Source organism: Cyprinus carpio, unplaced genomic scaffold, assembly GCF_018340385.1.
Source record: "Cyprinus carpio isolate SPL01 unplaced genomic scaffold, ASM1834038v1 S000006658, whole genome shotgun sequence".
NCBI classification, from domain to species: Eukaryota; Metazoa; Chordata; class Actinopteri; order Cypriniformes; family Cyprinidae; genus Cyprinus; species Cyprinus carpio.
Genome location: NW_024879282.1, coordinates 1,571,414 through 1,586,602, shown reverse-complemented (window position 1 = coordinate 1,586,602; position 15,189 = coordinate 1,571,414). Strand labels below are relative to the sequence as shown.

The following is a 15,189-nucleotide window of genomic DNA, read 5'->3' as shown; positions in this document are numbered from 1 at the left end:
TGATTTTCTGAGCCTGATTTCTTCTGTCAGAGAAACAGTCAGTTGGTCAAGCTGTCTGTCTCAGCAATGTGTTTTGATTTTGAAGTAAAAAATTTATTGGGTATGATCCTAAAAAAACAGAGAGCTAGTTGCCTTTTTTAGCTAACCTGATGCTAGAGTTAGTTTTTGGTTTGTGATGCACCTCCCCTTCCCCTTCCCCGTGGAGTTTATAGGTTACTGAAAGATTTCAGCAGCTGCATGTAAGAAGATTAGAGAGGAATTAACGTCATTCCTTTGTCATTATAGAAATAAATTGATATTTGGTTTTAATCGGAGGGAGGGGGATTGCAGGAGAGCAACGTGGTCAGAAGAGCAGACAGGCTTTTAGGCAGGGTGGGAATCGCAGACCGCCAGCCATATACACACTAACACACATGTACAAAAGCGGAGCTCAAAGGATTTCAAATGGGACTATGTAAACTTCTGCTGCCCCGGTGTGGATATAAGGGCCCTTGTGTAGGAATGGGCGGGCACTACGAGAAGGAAAGGATGCTGGGTAAGGAACTCCAGAGAGTTAGACTGATACCACACCATATCTCTATTTCTACCTGCATCAGATCCTGGAGCTCAGGACTCGGCCATGAACTTTGCTCTCTCTGTACTGAGGCTCATGTGCCTGGCCTGGCTGTGGCCCGTCGCCGCTGTTCAAAGGAAGCAACACGCAAAACCAGCGCCGGCACAAGGACGTCTACCTGGGCGAAAAAACACACAGCACAAACATGGAGGGTGAGGATGCTTTTGCCTGCTCCTAAATCCATTTGCACAATGCTCTGGTAGTTGGAACTTGGCTTTGTATATAATCAATCAGCTCCGTTCTGTTTAATTGAAATACCTGTGTCAGCCTGTTTACATTCTTGGTCTTATTTATTGTGGTCTCGGCCCCTGTGGATTGATGTGTTAGGGTTTATTTGAAGCTCTGCACTGTGTTTTGACCTGCACTTTGGGGTTGTTGGATTGTTTGTGTTTGAAGGTATAATTAATTGTGGACAAAGGAAGCATGTTTGAGCTGGGTAAGTTAGATCAACAAAAAAAACATCAACAACAAAAAAACCACCTTTTATATCAAAAGCCCTTTTATATCTGATCACGAGGGAGGTCATTTTCCGGTAACACTGCCATTTTAGGCACAGGGTTTCAGAATTTTTTTTTTTTTAATTGGATAAATAAAAAAAAATAAAAAAATATTTGTTTTTATTAATTTAATGAATACAGAAAATTTCAGTACAGAAAATTTCTTCATATTAATACAGTACATTGTGCCCTATTTTTACAGATTTTTTATTACTATATTTTATTACTATATATATATATATATATATATATATGTATATATATGTATATAACCTTTAATTTAATTTAAGAAATTAAAAAAACTTAGTCTTAGTCTTAAAGACTAAACTTAGTCTTAAAGTGCTACATTATTTCAATAGTATATTGGGGTTGAACTATTGAGTTTGACGTGGCCAATATAAGTGTTAACATAATACAACAAAACAAAACATTAAAATACTGACTTACAGTCTAAGAGAAACTTACAGTCCATGAAATATGATGCTTAAAAGGTTAAAGACACTAAACAGAGTTAAATCTACCAAATAATGTGAATGTTTATCCTATTAATTGTATAAGCAAGTCAGTGGGACTCATTTAGTACAGAAATGGCACCTGGAAATGATTGTTTTTGTAAAAAAAAATTTAATAAGAGGCAAATTTAGTTAGAGTTTGATTGTAGTTGCTGGCTTTTGATTAGAATAATAAAAACATGCAAAAGTGTCTCAGGAGAGATATATCTGTTGTTGTGCATTAAATGAGTTGTCATAGTAAACTGTTTAATACTTCATGTGTAATGCGTTCTAAAGATATTTATAATGCATGTTTAAATGCATATAAAAATATATAAAGGCTTTAAGTAAAGTATTACTAAAAACTGCTGCATACTTAAATTAATTTAATTTCTCTTAACAACCCTTTCTTCCAAATTTTCTAAAAAGCTTCGTTTGTTTTTAAGCCAAACTTAACTTTGTGTATGTTATTGCTTATGCCTGTTACATTGTTTTGAAAAAAATCTCCATTTGTCTCTTTTCAAACAGACGAATAGACTTTAAAACTAAGAAGTCTGACAGCACCAAATCTCTGCTGATTAAATCAGAGCAGCTGTTGCGAATATTGAAGATCATGATTTCGCCATGAGGCCTGGTTTTGGAGGTGAGGGAATCTTTCCATTCAAAAGCCCCCCCCCAGTTACGAATTACTTTCAGTCTTGCAAAGTCAGTAAAAATATGTGTATTCTCAAAATACCATGCTTGTTGCATTCATACTAAGCATCATTTGGTTTCTTGATGGTTGATTTGAATGAAATTGCCTGGGAATGCACGAATACATGATGTGACATACAACAACAGCACTGATACAGCCCAGAGAGGCACTACGAGGACAGCCGGGATCATTTCAGGAGATAGAGAGAGGGGAAAAAAGAGAAACAATGAGGTGATTACCCAAAAATCTGCTGATGGGAATCGTGATGCATTTTTGATGGAAATCACACACTATTACGTAAGCAGCAGGAAATTACCATAAACGTTAGATGAAAATCTATGTAAATATATAGATCTTTCCTTTTAAATTATGTTATACATATACGTTTCCACATGCTTTTTAAACTGATTACTTTGTATGAAACATGCTGTGCTGATAGAGATATCACCCATACTTGCTGCTGTTATTTCCTAGTATAGTGTCCATTGAGATAACTCACAGAACGGAGTTAAGCACTGTGTTCTGTTACACTGGCTGAACTCAAGATCAAGAGCTTTAAAAGTCACCATGGGCCAAATGACCAGAATGTGACTCTGCTGCTGAGATTGTCAAAAATGTAGGTTAGAAAGTCATATGCGATGTGTCCAAAATCTGAAAAAAAAATAAAACACTCTGACCCAGATTGGTAGTAGTGCCAAGCAGACAATACACAGAGGACAGCTGTGTTTTCTGCACAGTAATCTGCATTATAATCCCAGTGGCTCTCTCAGAAAGCCTGAGAACGTAGCTAAATCTTACAGGCTAGCCAAAGGTTGCTGTTTTTAAAATAAGAACATAGAATGGTATGCTGTTTTTTTGTTTTTTTTTTCAATCAAATAATCTTATTGTCTGAGACTTCCTGTTCTAACTGCGATTTTAGATCCATTTAGGTGAATGTATTTGTGAAGCAACAACTCTGTAAGAAAGGTATATGTTCATATGATCTCATATATCATGCAGTAATTTGATATGTTCATGTCCAGATTATTTGACAAACTATCTATATATGCCTACTGTTTAGCATTGTACTAAATGATATTCCAAGGTGCTTTAAAAAAGGCAATGGCTATTTGCAGTGTAGGCCTAAATAGCTATAGAGGATATTTACACTAAGTGCAAATAGCAATCGATGCTATTTACTCTGTGTAAATAGCAATTAGATGCTATTTACCCTATGTGCAAATAGCCATGGATGCTATTTATACTACGTGCAAATAGCAGCATTTTTTAGTGATATGCTATTTACACTAAGTGCAAATAGCTAGATTCTATTTACAGTATGTTAAAATTGCAGGATTTTCTGCTATTTATACTACTTATTGCAAATAGTGGCAATTATCTGCGCATCAGTATTTTAGTACATTATAAAACAGAATGCAATAATAACTTATTGAGTGTAAATTTTAATTTTAATTCAAATTATTAAATGGATGCCACCTTATTGGGACAATAAAGCCATCCCTAACCCTACATGATTTTTTATTTTTAACTTTTTGAAAATAAATGCTTTTCTGATGTGATTTAAAATTATATATATTATATTATAGATCAGCGGTAAATAGACACTCCGTTTAAAAAATAACATGGTATATATCTGAAAAATAGTACCATAGTAGTTTTTTGTTATTTTGTCTGCTAATACCTACATGTGAACACTGAGATTGAGTTTTATTTCAGTCCAGATTAGGGGAACATCATTTGTGCTGGTGGTTCTCTGAAAACAGTGAGAGGCTGATAATCACACCGAGTCATGTGCACTGAGTTAAGTCTCTGTTTGTAGGAAGCTTAACATCGCTTTTCAGATTTTATGTGGTTGATGATGCAGTCATGAGACAACTATTTTACTAAACTGACACTTTATATGTAATTTCTTCATGTTAGACAATGATAGTCAATTAAATGTATTTTTACACGATTTTTAAAATATTATAGTAATAGAGAGTTTAGTTTTGTATTCTGAAAAAATAATTCGCAGTTTTTAGCTATGAACTCTGTGGTTCTGTGGTAAAAAATCAGATTTTTAGATGCAGAGATGATTCAGTAATGGGTAAGAATCAGACACTTTAAATTCATCTGCTCTACTTAGAGAGATACTACTGGTCTCCGTGTGTTTGTTTGACGTGACGCAGCTGTGACTTGAGAGACTGAAGTTATGTACAATTCCCATGAAGAAAAACAGCTCCCACAAGAAGGTTCACAGCAGAGTGCTTAATGCAGATAGACACAACTTTGATTGTTAAACGTATGTTTTTCAAGTCATTCTGTTATGACAATGCCAATTACATAGTCCTTCTCTCACAAATATTTACTCATTTGATTTGATTACTGCTTCCACTGATGGATCTCAGAAGTAAATAGTTGGTGATTTGAGAGTTTGATAGTTTAGCATTACATAGACAGGCTACAATTTAAGGGTTTGGGCTATATTGTTTCTTCAAGGTTACATTGATAATTCTTTGAATTAGAGGAAGAAATATTTGGAAAACAGAAATGTGGGATAATTTCAATAATAGATAAAAAACAACAAAGAACAAGGATATGTGGTAACATGCTTAATTAAAAAAATACTACTGACAAAACTCATAATTAGTATCTTTGAACAAGCCCATAGCTACACTGATTTAGGTCTTTCCAGCCTTAAATAAGTCTTTCCAGGAGTAGGACATGACAAATTAATGACTCACAGTTAGGTAAATGAGTCAGATTAATTGAGATACTGGGGAAGTCGTGGCCTAGTGGTTAGAGAGTTTGACTCCTAACCCTAAGGTTGTGGGTTTGAGTCTCGGGCCGCCAATACCACGACTTAGGTGCCCTTGAGCAAGGCACCGAACCCACCTGCTCCCCAGCACTGCAGCATAAATGGCTGCCCACTGCTCCGGGTGTGTGTTCACGGTGTGTGTGTGTGCACTTTGGATGGGTTAAATGCAGAGCACGAATTCTGAGTATGGGTCACCATAATGGGCTGTATGGCACTTCACTGTTTTTTTTTTTTTTTATTCCAACTGAATCATAAATTATTCACTATGAAGGACGGGAATCAGAGAAGGCATTTTGATTGGAAATCAGACTTCACTGGTTGTGTATGTTTTTGATTCACTAAAAAAACTAGCTCATAAGAGCTTGTGACGTGAATCAGACTGCACTTGTAGCACTGTATAATATATGTATATTATACTGACTAAGAGAAACAACTGAGATATTAAATAGATTTATTTCTGGGTTTTTTTTATTTTATGTGTGCTCTTCCCCCAAATCTGTGACATCGAGTCCAGGTTCAGCTATTCCAGTGGGCATCGATGTGCAGGTGGAGAGCATTGACAGCATTTTCAGAGGTCAATATGGTAAGTGTCTGCTCTTTTATAAATAACTTTTAACCTTTGACCTGTCAGTGAGATCTGCACAGCCTCAACTCCCAGTGCTAGTCATACATCAAGCTTAAATCCTCTACCATTTAAACAGATTGGATTCACGACTGAGCCAAAGGGCAAAGGTTAAAACAACAGAGACTATGAATGTGTGCAGAAAAGCATGTTAAATCCATCGACATGTTCATTCGACATACATATCTTTATGTACTCAAGTGTCATTCATTTATTTTTATATTATTTTTTATTTTATTTTATTTTTCCTAATCCTGTTACTAATAACATAAATTGAAGTATGAGAATTATGTAGTGAAAACAAATGTTATAATCATATATACACAGTGACTTTTAAAGTATGAAAGAGTGGCTTAAGCAAACTGACAAAATCTTTTTCATGTGTTTTGTGGGTATAGGACTTTACCATGACCCTATACCTTAGGGGCATTACTGGCAGGACGACAGAATGGCTTCCCCTCCAGCAATAACAAAAGCCGAACGTTTGACGCTCGACTGGTGAAAAAGATCTGGGTGCCAGACGTCTTCTTTGTTCACTCAAGCGTTCTTTTTCATTCATGACACCACCATGGAAAACATCATGCTCAGAGTCTATCCAGATGGAAACAATTCTCTACAGCGTCAGGTACCGCATGAAGCCACTTTTCCTGGAAACCAGATGTTTTTACAAGAGCTGTGAAACTAGCAATTTCCTGAGGCATTTTGCTGTGTTTCAAGATTTCACAGGAAAGGAAACAAGATATTTTCATCTCTTTACTTTGAAGTTAAGTTTGTCAAGAAAGGACAGTTCACCCAAACCTAAAAATTCTGTCATCATTTACTTAGCCTCATGCCGTTCCAAAACTGTATGACTTACTTTCTTCAGAAGAAAGAAATTTGATGTTTTGAAGAATTTTCCCTTAGGTTTTTTCCATACCCACAAGTGGAGAGGAAAACAACAGTCTTCTGAAGTCATACAGTAACTTTTTGTAAGGAACAGACTGAAATATCACACACTTCATCAATAATAATTCAACCAACTCATCATCACAAAAAACATTTTGTTTAGTTTAAGTTATTTATTTAATATTTATATTTTATTCAGCTTTCCATGGGAAAAAGTCATACAGGTTTTAATTAGGTGTGTGAAACAAAACCCCTTTTTTTTTACTTGTTTGCGTTTAAATACTTCTTAACTATAGTTAGACAATATTTTTTTCAAAGAATTAGCAGCGTGCACGGCAAGTGTAGGCTTGTGTGCATGATCAGGTGTGCCTGAGCCAGTTCATGCACAGGATCAGTTTTCATTTCAATTCATCTGAATTGTTTCCTTGATTTGATGTTTTGCTAAGCACAATATCACATCTTAATTTTAAAGGGGCTTTTTCAGTCTAACTGTAAGTGATGTAACTGTAAGTGAGGCTGTCCTGAATTGTGAATTACAGAATCACAGTAACGGCGCTCTGCTCTATGGACTTCAGCAGGTTCCCTCTAGACACACAGAGAACTGCTCTTCTAGAGCTGGAGAGGGGTTGTGAGTATGACCGTCTGTGTGTGCAATGTACACTCAACATAAGCACTATCAACTGAGAACAAGGAAATAATTAGTCAAAGCACTATGCTCCAAGTATACCTGTAAACATATCCTAAATGTAGCATGTTGTGTTTAAGGGATAGTTCACCCAAAAATAACTAATTCTGTCATCTTTTACTCATCTTCATTTCTTCTGTGGAACACAAAAGAAGAAATTTAGCAGGATGTTCACAGCTTGTACAATGAAAATACACAAATGTTTGAAAGTTTGGGGTCAGTAACAATTATTTTTTGTAAACTTGTAAATAAAAATGTAAACAAAAATGCGAAATGTTGTCTTGGCACATAACTAATATAAATTAAAAGTTGAAGTTAAAGTAACAAAAATGACTAAAACTGAAATAAAAATTTATTAATCCTATATAGAAATAAATATTTTTTAAAAAACTAATAAAAGCACACAACATAAAATGGTAAAACTTAAGCTAAAAAAACTGAATATATTAAAGCAAACGCTAATTCAAATAATATTAACATACAATAATACTAGTATACAGATTGTTTTTTATTTTTTTACTAGTCAGTCAATATATTCTTTCATTATATGTCAAAAGAGCAGTGTAAAATTAACCCTAATGTGTGAAATTGACAAAATAACATTTTACGTGATTATGATGACATAAATATTAAATTTTTGGGCAGAAAAATAGTCTAATATACTAATAGTAAAAAGTTTTATATGTTTCAGGCATGCTAGTGGTGTATCATATAACCTTTTTTTAATTTTGGTAGTTTTCACCAATAACTATCAACAGTCAACAGTCATATTTAATCTGATTCATGCAGGCTTTATTGTTGCAGATATAAAATAATTGCACAGAAGAACTGGTTCAAAGTTGCTGGGGGCATATGTCTGTCTCTTTCACCCATGACAACACAGAATTACATGGGCTTCAGCTTCAGAGGAGAGAGGACAGAGTGGTTTTGCATGCTCTGTGTTCTGCTCCTATGAGGAGTGCTGCCCATGTATCTTCAAAGAGAGTTTGCTGTCTCACACCTCCCCACTCCCTTCCCACGTTTTATTTTTTGCTCTCTTGAAGACGCATACAATGAGAACGACCTCATGCTCTATTGGAAGAATGGGAACGATTCATTAAGGACTGACGAGATTGCACTCTCGCAGTTTTTTATTGAAGAATTCCACCCTTCCTTCGGGCTAGCCTTCTACAGCAGCAGCCGGTATGTGTGCTTCACTTCCTTCTGCATGCCTTTTATTACGCGTACCACCATGTGCTTCATTACAGTGAACCAACAGAGAGTCCATAGAATGAGATTTCCCAGCATTCTTGGCTGAAATGTTTGGATATATGCAGTGTTTTTCTTTCCCTTGATTTCTTGGGCTGACGTAAGACATCTATTCTGGGCCAATCATAACATTCTGACGCAGATGACGCATTTACCCCATGCTGTGAGATCAGTTTGAAGTCGTGTAAGGCCCTGTCCCAAATGGCACACTTCATGTACACTTGCAGTCTTGCGGATTTACAATGGCCCTGCTGCGTGCACGTGTCTATTAATTCCACGAGACCGTAGGTTGCCCATTCGTCATTTTAGCTTTCAGAAGGGTGCTTATGAGCGCCCCCTTTGCAGAGCAGTTATGCACCCTTGATGCCCTACCAAAGCGGCCATTACGTCACGAAAGTGTGAACTCAGAGGAAGTCCACTAGGGTTTAGGGTGCGATTTGGGACAGGGCCTAATATGATGTCTCTGAAAAAAAAGCACTGCATGAATTCAGTGAACGTTTGACACAAAAATGGAAAACATCAACAAAAACACTGACCGCATATACCCCTCAATATTTACAAACACAAACACCGGAAGGGCAACCGTTAAAGAGTTCATTTCTTGTTAATGATAGTCACAGAATCAGTATTTGAAATGGATGTGGGAATGGTGCTTTACCGGTTCGGTAAAAAGACAGAAACGTAACCCGCGTTGCCTGTGTGAACAGTAAATTTTTGTATTTACCGGTAAAGTACTTCCAGTAATTTTATGCCAATTTATACTGGTAATTACTGTGTGAAAGGGGGCTAATGTCAAATATTTTGTAAAAACAAAAAAAAATATGAATAAATAAAGTTAACATTTAAGAAATTTCACTGAAGACTTAAATTGTATTTCTTTAGGGTCAACATATTTCATAAAAAAATGCATAATAAAGTTAACATTTAAGAAATTTCACTGAATACTTAAATTTTATTTATTTATTCTTAAACTATTACAATTAAATTTAAGCTAAATAAATATTTAATAAATATTATTTTATGCATTATTATTTCTGTATTTAAAGGAATAGTTCAACAAAAATTTAAAATTGTGCACCCTCATGTTGTTCAAACCCGTAATAAGACTTTCAGAACACAAAATTAGCTATTTTGATGAAATCCCAGAGCTTTCAGATCTCTGCATAGACAGCAACACAACTTCAATGCCCAGAAAGGTTTTAGTTGACATCATTATTATTGAATTAAAGTCATTATTTTGTTTTCTGGGCACACAAAGTAGCTTCATAAAATAAGTTTGAACAACTGAGGTTAAATGGACTGTTTTAACGATGTCCTTACTACTTTCTGGGCCTTAAACAGGGTCAAGAAAGCTCTCGGATTTCATCAAAAAAAAATTTCTTAATTTGTGTTCTGAAGAGGAACAACAAGGTCTTGGAATGACATGAGGGTGAGCATTAATGAAAGAATTTTCATTTTTGGGGTGAAACTATCCCTTTACGTTCTTTTAAATAATATCATCTAACATGTATGACATGGATATGTCTAAGTTCATTATGCTGTAAATATATCAAACTGTAAGGGCAAACACATATCCTGAGAATGATCCTTTTCTTCTTTTTCATTTATGATAAGGGTTCATTTTGTTCTTACTTTTTTCATTTTAGTTCTGTTGTAAATGTCCATACTCTCTGTTCTATCAGGCTGGTTACACAGGCGTTACAATAAACTCATCCTCAGGAGACACATATTCTTCTTCATGCTGCAGACATACTTTCCCACAATGCTAATGGTCATGCTCTCTGGGTGTACCCCTCTGGATTTTCTTTTTTTTTTTTTCCTTTTGAACAGGGAGAGCCGTACCGGCCCGTGTGTCTCTATAGGTAAAACTCCCGAAGAAAACATCCTAATTTTAGAATCTTAAAAATAACGTTTAGAAATCGAATTCTAGTTATTTGTTCTATTAACTTGTCAGATCTAACCTTAGACCTGGACAGAAAGTTTTCTGTAAGATCACCTCAGCGTGGGTCTGGTAACAGGGAGCTGTGTCTATTTACCTTTGTTCTCTCTGGTTATTACGCTCTCCAGGAAACAAGTACAAACCGGTATAGAGAGAACAGAATTAAATTAGCTCCAAAAATACCTTTAATAGTCAGACCAGCAGGCTGTTTAGAAACCAAGCCAGGAAGTTGCTCTTTTCACACACGTCGATGACATCAGAGTCACAAGCCCCAGAGAGAGTCACGATTAGAATAGAAGAAGTAGTCCACGTAATGTGTGTCTTCCTGTATGTTTTCTTAAGAAGGGCTAAAGAGGAAGTGTTGCAAACGGATGTGTGTGAAAACATTTGGAAAAACAGTGACTAATTAAAAAAATTTCTATTTACTCGAATGTAATTGCCTTCCACGCCCAATTGGGGACCGTCCATGCTGTGGACTCTTGTGTGAGATGCAATATATGGAAACATAAAATCCTTCTTTACATGTCATGTCTGTTTTCCATGAAACTGCCTTCTTACAGGAATCACAAACCGTGTTGACCATGTCTACCATAATAACAGGCGTCCTCAGCATCAAATGCCTCAGGTGTCTTATGTGAAGGCGGTGGAAGATTTACCTTTGGGGCCAGTTTCCTCTTTGTTTTCCTGTCGGTCATTTGACTATGCTGCCGTGAACTACTTCACTACAGTGGAAGAGATGAAAAAACTTCAGAAAGGAAAGGTCAGAGTCACGGACTCATCAGAGATTGTATATGTGAGATTTTGCTCTGGTAATATGACCAAGACTGAATATTCACTTTTAAGCTACACAGCGCCCCCTATGGTATTTTAAGGCAACACCAAATTCAAAACAAAAGTTTTCATAGTAAACCATAGCTTCTGTCAAATACAACAACAATAAATAAAAAACATATAACTACAGACATTTGAATTATAATTTATTGACAAAATAAAACAACTTAATGTTAATGATAAAATAAACAGAGATTTTGAGAGCAATAAAATTATTAATTCATAAATAATATATTATAAATACATATTTGGATAATTTTATCTATCAAATTTAAATGCAACCATACATTCCATGGGCCTAACAAAAATTTACATTGTTAACCATAGTTCTGTCAAAATATTTTTAAAAACAATAAGATTAATTAATTAATAAATAATATAGATTTTTTTTATTATAAAAAAATTAAAACAACTGCTGAGATTTTGAAAACCATAAAATTATTAATTCATAAATAACATATTATATATATTTTTTTAAATATTATTATTCATTTATAAATAGGTTAATTCAATTAAAAAACAACTTATTAAAATTAGCCTAACAAAACTGTTACCTTGGTAAATATTAAAATAATAACACATAATAAAATAAAACAATAACCAAATTAGAACAATTTAGATTTAATTTGTTTTAAAAATGTAAAAGCAAATTAAAATGTAAAACAAATTATTGCAATGGTTTGAAGAAAAAACCCATATTAATTGATTTTGGCTTTTCCAGTGTTTTGGTTTTTGAACAACAAAATCAAATGGGTGTGAAACGGCACTTTTTACTGTGACGTTCAATGTAGATACTTTTTAATCTAAATTAATATAATTTTTTTATCACTGTTGTTTGTGGTCCATTATGGCTATTCTCTTCCTACCAAGCTCCTTCCTACCCAAGCTTCCAGCTTCCTAGGACGCAAACCCAGGTATGGCCTACGGACGTCGTTTTTCATGATGGCATAGATGTAGAGCCTGTCCCAGAGCTCCCACAACAAACCGCACGACGCGGACAATCCCGCCGCGAGCCTCTCCACTGAGCCTCCAACCCACCGAAGGCACGAGACTCTGGAGGGAAACGTTCAGTCGAGCAAAAAAATATCAGATTCATTAATGAGCAACAGCTACATGATTGGACGCGTACCTCCAGAATCATCTTTCCATTGGCATATCTTCTCGTCAAATCACTATACTGGGTGTATCTACTCTTGACGTGTTGTAACTTGTTTTTCTAAACAGGCGCTGTAATTAACTCCAAGGATTTATTATTGCACAAGACAGGTGAACTCGGGGCCTGGCAAAATGAACGATTGGAAAGTCCGCAACAAGTGACCTGACCACAGTGGACAGATTGCTTTAGTTGAAACTGGAATAAGATCCGATGGATGTTAGATATCCATCAACCCCAGGGTTATCTACTAGCAATTCAAGTAGATCCGATGAGCGGAAACTTGCAACCAAGCCAACCTGCGTTCATATGCTCACGAAATTATATGTAAACTTGTGAATAAATTAAAAAATAAATAACACTCATGCTAGTCCACATAGTAGGTCTTGTGATCCATCACATTCTGGGCCAGGTTTTTCGGTTAGAACGGCCTAACTGAACAGGAAGTAGCGGTCTGAGTTAAATGTAAAGGGACTCAATCACAGTTTCAGAGTTTCACCCACGATATTTACACTAACGTTCAAAAAGTTTGGGGTTGGTAATATTTTTAATGTTTTGAAAAGAAGCTCTTATGTGTCACCAAAGGCTGAAGTTATTTGATTCAAAAAGACAATTAAAAACGGTACTAATTGTGAAGGTTTTGTTTTCTATTTTAAGATATGTTCCATGTACGAGAAACATTTAATGCACAAATCCACCTTTCTTATTCGTAATGATGAAAAACAGGCTTTGCTGCCTTAATACCCTTTTTGGGAAAACATGTGGGTAGATCTGAAATCTGTGAAAGCAACACACAAGACAAACTATGAAACATTCATTGTAAGCAAAAGTGTGACTCGACATTTTTCAGGTGTCCAAATATAAAATGGAATTTTATTTGATGCCATGAACTTCAAAACTGTGTTTAAGTAGAAGCCTTGATACTTGTAAACCTGGTTGGACTTTTAACCTTGCAGTTGATTACATGGAAAATGTGTAAGCAGTCAGCAAATCAGATTGAAGATGTTTTGTGACCGACACCATTGGGACCTTCAGAACCTTTCTTTATAATCATATAATAAAAACTTTTTAAAAAATTCACCATCATTTGTTTGATTACCGGTATATTGCATATTGAATGCCCAAGGGTGGGTTTGTGAATAAACAAAATTTGTTGGAATTCTCAAACAAGGCACTCTCCAACGTGTATTTTTTTGGTTATACTCTTATGTTGTACATTTATTATTTTGAAAAAAAATAGCGTTAAGTAATATTTCTGTTGATATACAACACGAATTACTTTCTGTAACTTTATAATTACCAGTGAAATACAGTGACTCAATTGAACCATAGTACATGCATACAGTGCACATGCACTCAATTCGGCCTGTGATCAGGTTTATTATCATAATGACCTTTGACCCTCCGGTACGGGGTGATGATCTGTTCAATTACAACGGCACAGAAACTGAGCTGGGGCTTTTTTGCTGCAGTTATTTTCCTGTCGTCCATGGGTCTTGCATGAAACCACAGCCAAACACCTCAAATGATTAAACTTCTTTCACAAACAGAATGAATCTGGCCAATGTAGAACATATTGCTTATTCAACTAGCATACATTTGAATACAGAGTTTAGCAGTAGCCGGTACATAATCACCAACATCCAATTGGCATCTCAAGATGCCAAGCTGTCACTGGTTCAGGAAAGATGAGCTCGAATGTTCGATTCGACAGAGCGGGAATGAAAACATTCTTTTCTTGGAAGGCTGTGTTTTTCTTCTGAGTTGCCGTGCGGACTCCAGGTCTGTTGTGGGAAAAAGATAGAAGGGCCGTTCTTTAGATACATAATTGCATTTCAAGCAAGTCAGACATTTGCATGAACTTTCCAAAGGCCTCTTACCTGAGTTTTCTGCCAGTCTCAGTCTCTGCCACAACAAAGGTATGTCCTCCACGGTCGTTCTGACGTTTTCTTTATGGCACAATGGAACACCACAAGATGAAGAATACCTGCGAGGGGACAGTGTACATTCTAGCGGTCAACATTCCTTCCTAGACCAACTAAAAACCTTAAACCTTGACATGTGTCACCGATACTGTTATGGATTCCGCTAAGGAAACTTGACAAAGTGGGTTGCGTAATGTGAAAACTAATGACAAGTAGCATCTGAACACAACAATCATGCACACTGGACATTGTTGAAAAGTATTACTCAAGGATCATGTGACCCTGCAGACTAGTAGTAATGATGCTGAACAATTCAGCTGTATCCCAATTACAAGAATACATTTTATTTTAAAATGTATTTTTATTTTAAATTGTTATAATAAGAGAACTGGTTGTGAATGGTGTGGGACTGAGTTGTACAAATATCTAAATTGCTTAAAGAGGACCAACAAAATATGTTAATACCCTTGCAAAGGATCCACCCTCCAATATTAAAGTCAGCCATTATTTTTTTATATATAAAGACACTTTATACTTGTGAGAAATCATGTCATATTATGGGAAATCAAATAACTTGCCTTTATATTTTTACTCTAACAAAGTCAAATAAATGTGCTAATAAAAATGTTAAAATTAATGGTCATTAAAATTATGAAATTAAAGTAATAATCGCAAGTGCACAGTAATACCAGAGACATTTTTTAAGAAAGTTAAAAGGGTCAATTTAGCCTTTCAAGAATGGTAGAGGATCTGTGCATATTGGGACCCACCTTGTAAAGTGTTAAAAATAGCAAACAGGTACATGAAGG

General features: G+C 35.5%; 1 pseudogene; it reads left to right on the top strand.

Annotated features, from left to right (window-relative positions):
• Window positions 1-611: 611 nt before the first annotated feature.
• On the top strand, window positions 612-12,535 carry LOC122144401 (annotated as a pseudogene).
• Window positions 12,536-15,189: the final 2,654 nt, after the last annotated feature.